At 31.2% G+C, this 6,446-nt stretch overlaps 1 long non-coding RNA gene across 1 annotated transcript; it reads left to right on the forward strand.

Moving 5' to 3' along the window:
- The first annotated feature begins 4,301 nt into the window (after positions 1–4,301).
- LOC143062341 (uncharacterized) lies at positions 4,302–6,090 on the forward strand. Its single transcript, XR_012974700.1, has 2 exons — positions 4,302–4,761; positions 5,765–6,090. It is a non-coding gene; the product is annotated as an uncharacterized LOC143062341 (long non-coding RNA).
- Positions 6,091–6,446: the final 356 nt, after the last annotated feature.

Consider the following 6,446-nt stretch of genomic DNA (forward strand, 5'->3'; position numbering starts at 1 on the left):
TTAAACAAGTCGGTTTCTTAACAAAATAAGATGATCAATATCAATCCTTTTACAATAAATTTTGATAACATCTAATATTATTCAGGAAAACTACAAGTTTCATTATATGGTTTAGGAAAAAAACTAATTTTGTTTATCTAAATTTTTTTCAAATCTCAAAACAAGAGTTGTGCACAAACAATCACTGAAAAGACTTATTTTCCAAATGCCCAACTAGATATCATCAAATTTTGATAAATGCTCATTAAAAATGCTAATCATAATGAAAAATGTTCTTATCTCTGAATAAAGTGAATCTTATCATGCTTATGAAAAGAAATTATTTTAAGAAATTGTCTTGAAATTTATTAAATATGTTATCTTCAGTTTGGTTAATTTCTTTCAAAATTTGTCTCCAGAAAAAATAATGTGCACTTCTAAAAATGGTGACACTTTTATGGTCTATTAATTAAATCATATTTTTTTTCAGTGTATTATATTGTCGAAAGTACTGGACTGGCATGATACATATTCTTGGAATACATTTGCAAAGAATATTTCACTCAACCTAGGCCTTTTAGATAAAGTTAATAATTGCAGGGACTTGAATGAATTAAGACTTTTAAAGTCCTTAATAAAAAATGAATTTAAAGAAAAATCTAAGAATAAAAACTTATGATAAAAACTGTAAACGTGATTGTGTCAATAGGTAGAATTTTTGGTCATAATTTAGAAATGGAAAATAATGGACAATATAAAATTCCTAGAAAGAATAGAATATGTAAACAGTGTCTCTTGTAGGTCAACGAAAACACCTATTCCTTGATTGTAAAATTAACAAAACAACTTTGAGATAATCTATTTGAAAATTATTTACCTTCTCATAATAATGTCTCTTACCCAAAAACAAAAAGTAAAAGAAATGCTTAACCTCTAAAACATGGATCATGTTTAAAATATCATATGACAATAAAAATATTATCAAATTTTGCTGTAATGAATATTTCTAATATTTATATGTTATTTAATAGAGAAAAAATTAACTGCCTAAATTTTATTTAGCGTAAGTCCTAAAGACAATCTTAAACATATATGTTAAACTATGTTGAATGCAGATCAGTCTATCTACAATAATAAACAATTTTGATTTAAGAAAATTAGTTTGAGAAACACCTTTCCATTAGAAAAAGGCAGGCATTGTAAATGTGTGCAGTTATATTTGAAAATGATATTCATTTATTTTTCCAAAAAATAGACTTAATATAAAAAATAACTTAAATTGATTAAAAATTATTTAAAAGGTATAATATTAAAACTAATAGTCATGAGACAATTATTTTTTTTGGAGCTGTTTGTTCCCCTAGTTTTATTATTTCATTTTATTTTTGGATTTCTTGTCATAAGGACAGTTATTAAATTTGGCAAACACATACATGTATATTTTACCTGAGACATGACCTGTAAGTTACATAATTTTAACACTTCAATGCATTCAAGATTTCCCTTTATCCTTGACTAGTTTTTGATTAATACCTTGTGTATTAAAAAAAGCAACATGGGGTATGATGATGAACATATAGGGCCACCATGGTGAACATATTTTTTATGGCCACCATTAATAAGATAAATTCACAGGTAGTACTGTACATCTGTACTCTTTTTTAAATGTAACCAATCAATCACCAAGTGATGCTTATGTTCCATGAACAAACCATTTTTTTTTAAATTCAATGTTCGAATGTAAAATGTTTAAGTGTGAAAGGTCAATATGTAGGACGCCAAAAAAAATTAAAAAAAAAATATTTCAAAGTCCAAAAGTGTATGTATGAATGAACAATGTCAAAGTGTAAAAATGTTTAAGTGTAACTAAGTTCAAGTTGAACTGTGGTATACCAATAACACTACATGTATGTAAATATGCTATCTATCAATGTATGTTACTGTAATAAGTAAGTGTTGGTGTTGCAATACGATATAGTAATCGACCAATATATGCTATCTAACTAAAGTCTCCTTTGTGTAAACAAATGAATGTATGTGTAAAATATTTTTTAAAGTGTGTAAGCAAACTATGTCAGTATACAATTATAATATATATATATATATATATAAGTAAAAAGCCTACCTTATAAAGCTAAGTTACTATTCCAATTCCAATCACAATAATAAGAATTAATTTAAACAACAAATGTTCTATTTTCAATTAAGAAAATCAAAAAGTCTAAGTTACTAGAAGTAACTTCCGGTTTCACAAATCTTCATAACTGGAACACGGTATAAAATGTTAAATAAATACATGTGGACATCAACAGATGTAAACATTGGCACGTGCGTCTTGTTAGTAAACAAACATCACGTGGCATCTGTCGTCATCGGTGGTCACACACACACACACTGGTACCCTAATCCGACTGTGCCATCAATCCAAAACTACGTTGGGCGCCATTTTGTAGCAGGGTCGATTCTTGGGGTTAAGTAATAACCAACTCAAGTTTAGGGTTCGGATAATTTAATATACCAGTAGTAAAAAATAAACTCTGAAATAACGAATATCACAATTATAAATAACAGTTCTATTATAAAACACAAGTATCTTAAATTCCACATTATCACATATAGTAATGGTAAAATACACTGCAGTTTATTATTGTGTACTATACTATGAATATATATAATAGCCAATCAGTGAGCTGATGTCACGTGTACTTTTACTTCTTTTTTTTTTTTTTTTTTTTTTTTTTTTTTTGTACTTTTACTTCTCATTGTGATAAACTTTACAAGAATGTAACCCTTAATCGTAAATAATATACTATCTAGTGTTTACTGGTTTACTAAGTGTACGGTACAAAACTAAAGTTAAAACTGCAAATATAGCTAAAGGTAATCGGAATATACGATATTATTTGTTCTTTAGATACAATTACATTACGGAAGCCCTGGAGTGCCACGCAAAAAAATAATTACAACTTGCGCGCACGAGTTACTATCTTGTGCGCACAAGTTACATAACTTGCGCGCACGAGTTACAAACTTGCGCGCACGAGTTACTATCTTGTGCGCACAAGTTACATAACTTGCGCGCACGAGTTACTAACTTGTGCGCACGAGTTACTATCTTGTGCGCACGAGTTACATAACTTGCGCGCACGAGTTACTAACTTGTGCGCTCGAGTTAGTATATTGTGTTCAATAGTTTCACGTGTTCATAACATGGGCACATTATGCTTTATGGAAGGCGGCCAATACGATCCTGCCGGACAAGCATTCTATAGATTAAGGCAATTTTTTAACATAGGTAGAATTTTACTGACTGTATTTATTCAGAGAAAAGTAATTAGGGACAGTGGTCAAACCGAAGTTACTATTCAATAAGACACTTTTATTTCTTATTCCTTTTTGATGAATTCCAATGTAAATGGGTTATTTGTTCGTAAGACGGCCTACACTAAGTTTGTTTTAATGCACTGACACTCAAGTTATTTTATTTCTGTCGTGTAAATTGTGGTGTCGTGAATGGGCTACGGGTATTATATTACACCGTTCCTCATTTGTTGTTTAACTTGATACATATAAACATTTAGCTTTTTGGTGTACTAGATAGGCGTTATATCTTATTACCATCGACGTCACTGAGAGGATATTGAAAACGATGTTCATCGAGTACCAAAACTAGTCAATAATATGTTTATGGCCTTAGTTATGGCCGTGTAAACTAGCCATAATTTTGATGAAACGGCCGTCTGGCGTTAATACAAAATTTAATCCTAAGGGCGGATCCAGACATTTTAAAAAGGGGGGTTCCAGCAATATGTCCTTATTCAAATGCATTGATCGTTCAAAACAGGGGGTCCACACCCGTAACAAATAGATTATTACTATGACGACACATCAAATATGAAAACCTTATTTTCATTTCTTTAGCGATACTTATCGCCAGTCAATAGTCACTGTGATTAATTATACTAATTTAGGATTAACATTCGACCCACGATGATCGATAGTAATACTAGTTTACAAATCTTTTCAATGAAGTAGTCACATTTTAAATAGCTTATTTTATTACAGGTGTCAGATCAAATAATCATGATCACAAATGATTTAGCTATCATTATTTCAACCTACTTTAGCCTAGGTTTGCAATATGAAGAAATTATTGGAAAGTCATCTAGTTGTCTCCATGGATACTGTTGGATGCATTCGAGATGCTTACAAAATGGTTTTATTGTCCAAAAGGAGATGGTAAGAATCCTATTAGGCATATTGGATCCTTCTGGCGTTGCTTAACTCTCGCAGCGCAAACTAAAATGAAGGCACTATAGATCCAAGGGTCCCAACTATATATGGCACCTTGACTCATATGATAAGTTAAAACCGTATGGAATTTGTGTCAACGGATGTATAGATGGGTTTTCAAGGTTTATAATTTGGTTACGTGTTGGTAGAAGCAATAATAACCCACGAATTGTAGCCGGATTTTATGTAGAGGCTTTGACTTATTTAGAAAGGGTACCATATTCAATACGATCAGACATGGGAACCGAAAACAGTTATATTGCTGAAATGCAGTCATTCTTAAGGAGGAATGGTCCTGGAAGCAGAACAGCTTTTCTCTATGGAACAAGTCAACACAATCAACGTATAGAGAGCTGGTGGGGAATACTTAGAAATGAATGTGTACAGTTTTGGATGGAATTCTTTGAACAGATGAAGCAAGACGGCTACTTCACAGGCGACTTCATCGATAAAAGTCTGATACAATATTTTTTCATGGATATTATCAGAGTAAGATAGAATATGATATATGATATCATCTTTAATCAAAATGAAACAACGAAGAACTATTCCAAACGCTTGATTTGATATACTTTAACATGTTATGTTTCAGTATAAAAACGTACTTAAAAGAGACATTTTATAAAAAAAAAATCATAAAGACTTAAACTGGCAATTTTTTTCTTCCAAAAATTTGCAACCACTGGCCCTTGTCATTATCTTTTGACCCTTTTATCTCTGAAACAAACAAAAAAAGCTATGTTAGAACGGTTAAATTTCATTTATAAAGGAATCATTTAAACAGGAATTTCATAAGGATTCTAATCGCAAAATAAAAATTCCCATCTAAATCTGACTTTAACTATAAGTTCTCAAATTATAAACAGCATTGTTCTAATTTACCCCATCCCCTTTTTATCTCGCAAAAAAATATAGAGCGGGCTTAAATTTACTGGCTTAAAAGTTATTGTGAAATGAATAGAAAAAAAGGCAAACGTAAATTGCATGAAAAAAAAGGTTCCATGCCAGGAAAAACACATATCTAAGACAGTCTTTGGCGTCTGACTGTGTGTTACTTGTGTGCAAACAAGTTAAGGAAATCAATGATTGTAATTTTAGATGACATTGAAATTTATCCAAGAAGCGCATGACGCGTCGTAACAACAGACACATCTACTTATTAGAAAATAATCTTACTAATTTCATTAACAAAAAGAATCATACAAACAAAATAAATGCATTATGATATAATTTCAGGTAGGTCCGTGAAGAAGAAATACAGTTACTTCACGGTTCCATGTAGACAAAAACGCCTTAAAATACTACCAAGACGACCACACATTTTTTGGCGATCATAAAAACCGCAATTGCTATTTCTGTAATTTATTTCTTTTTCATCAAGTTACATCCAGATGTGTCTCTATTAATTGCACGTGTCTCCATTAAACAAATTAGATTTTAATCGAAGAGAATGCATTTTAACACCACTTTTATCAAGTTATTTCTGTTTCAGAGAGAGCTTGAAAATGTCGTTGAAACATGGAATGCACACCGAATTCGCAAATCGAAGCATTGCGACATATTCGGGCGTCCAATTGTCTTATACCAGGCACCTTTTTTGAAAGGCACCGAGGATTATTCACTACCTTTGGACAATGTCGAACTAAATGCTTGTGCCGAGGAGTGTGACTTCGAAGATTCAGACTGTGACAATGACATTTTGGACCTGGCTGACATATTGATGGAAGAAAACAGCTGGACAAAAACAAGGGATCCCTATGACAGAGCCACACTTTATTTACAAATGAGGGATATAATAAGACAAAATTTATAATTTAATATTCGATAATCTGTTGTTGATGGAAATACTCAAAATTTACGGGGTATATATTATAGCTTTAACGTGTAATATTTGTGTACTTTTACAACATGTTTTATTTATTAATTTACTAAAATAAATCTTTCTACAAATACATATAACATATACAACTTGAAAAATGTTTTAGCATGAAAAGACAACCGGATTATTTGGCATGCGTCAATGAGGCAACATTCCATGCAATAACATAGAACATAACAAAAATGGGATCGTCTGGTGACACTGAGTAAGATTATATACCACAACACATGAAGTACCCGACACCGAAACGAATGTATTAAAGTTTTACCAAATTCCAAAATCAACAGTATTATAA

The sequence above is a fragment of the Mytilus galloprovincialis genome, chromosome 2 (genome assembly GCF_965363235.1).
Source record: "Mytilus galloprovincialis chromosome 2, xbMytGall1.hap1.1, whole genome shotgun sequence".
NCBI classification, from domain to species: Eukaryota; Metazoa; Mollusca; class Bivalvia; order Mytilida; family Mytilidae; genus Mytilus; species Mytilus galloprovincialis.